Raw genomic sequence first — 1,631 nt, forward strand, 5'->3', positions numbered from 1 at the left:
AGTCCTGAAAAGAACTTAAGTTTTCATATGGGCCGATCCCTAGGATGAAGGAGTGTCCCAACACAGACACAATCTACAAAGACTGGAAGAGGTAAGAGTTCCTGTCATGGCTCATGTCAGGAGCCATGAATGTCAATGAATCGGACTAGGAACCATGAGGTTGGGGGTTCAATCCCTGGCCTTGCTCAGTGGGTTAAGGATCTGGTGTTGCCATGAGCTGTGGTGTAGTTTGCAAATGCAGCTCAGATCCCGCATTGCTGTGGCTCTGGTGAAGGCTGGTGGCTACAGCTTGGATTGGACCCCTAGCCTGGGAACCTCCATATGCCAAAGGAGAGGCCCTAGAAATGGCAAAAAGAAAAATAAAAATAAAAAAAAAACTGGAAGAGGTATGTTGTTCCTCTCCTCCATCTCTCTCTTCCTCTTTCCCTTTGTCTCTCTCCTCTTCCAGTGGGTTTCATTGTTGTTGTTTCTTCATTTTAGTTCCTATCATTGAAGGAAATCTCTATCAAAGAATAGCTGAACATGAGGTAAAGGAACAAAGAGACTTCAGCTATCACACACATCAAGGAATAGTCTTTGCACAAATAGTTTGGAAATTTCTCAAAAATAGACTACTATAACCTTCAACAATATAAATATCAAACCCTGGAGAAAAGTGATAATCTGGTTTCCAAAGTTACTGCACTATAATAGCCAATATAAAAAAAAAGATATCACAAGGCATAAAAAGAAATAGGAAAATATTGTTCATTCAAGTAAACAAAATAGATTGACAGAAACCATTCCTGGGGAAGCCCAAGACATCACACTTACTACATAAATACTTTCAAAAATGTGCTCTTGGGGAGTTCCCCTATGGCTCAGCACAAATGAAACTGATTAGCATCCATGAGGATACAGGTTTGATCCCTGGCTCCACTCAGTGGTTTAAGGATCTGGCATTGCAGTGAGCTGTGGTGTAGGTCATAGACATGCCTTGGATCTGGCACTGCTGTGGCTGTGGTGTAAGCTAGTGGCTACAGCTCTGATTTGACCCCTAGCCTGGGAGCCTCCATATGCCATGGGTGCAGCCCTAAAAAAGCCAAAAAAAAAATGTACTCCTAAATGTGCTCAAAAAGCTAAGGAAAAACTCCAGGAAGCAAAGGAAATCAGCTATTGTTTGAAAGGTGAATAGGTTAGTTTCCCCTTAATGGATGGAAGAGGGCCTCAGGTCAGATAATGAAGACATTGCCACCTACTTTGTGGCATCTAAATATAGTTTAAAAATAATTTTTTTAAAAATGAATGGAAGAAAATCAGGAAAATAATATCTGAACAAAATTAGAAAATCAAAAAAAGATGGAAATTATAATAGGGAACTGAACAGAAATTATGGAGGTGAAAAGCACAATAACTAAAATAAAAAATTAACTAGAGAGGTTTGAGACCAGATATGGACAGATAGAAGAAAGATTTAGAGAACTTGAAGATAAAACAATTAAATTATCAAGTTTGAGAAGCAGAAAAAATTAAGAATAAAAAAAAGTGAAGAAGCTTAAGGGACATCAACACCAAGATGACCAAAATATGTATTATGAAAATTACAAAAGAAAAAAAGAGAAAAATGAACAAAAAGGACAGAAAATGACAGG

At 38.3% G+C, this 1,631-nt stretch overlaps 1 pseudogene; it reads left to right on the plus strand.

The window, feature by feature from the left end:
- The first annotated feature begins 1,152 nt into the window (after window positions 1–1,152).
- LOC146396397 (U6atac minor spliceosomal RNA) lies at window positions 1,153–1,264 on the plus strand (annotated as a pseudogene).
- Window positions 1,265–1,631: the final 367 nt, after the last annotated feature.

This window comes from Sus scrofa, chromosome 14, assembly GCF_054392235.1.
Source record: "Sus scrofa isolate SSC_HxYL_T2T_F1_AM1 chromosome 14, Sscrofa_HxYL_maternal_Yorkshire_Landrace_v2.0, whole genome shotgun sequence".
Lineage (NCBI taxonomy): Eukaryota > Metazoa > Chordata > Mammalia > Artiodactyla > Suidae > Sus > Sus scrofa.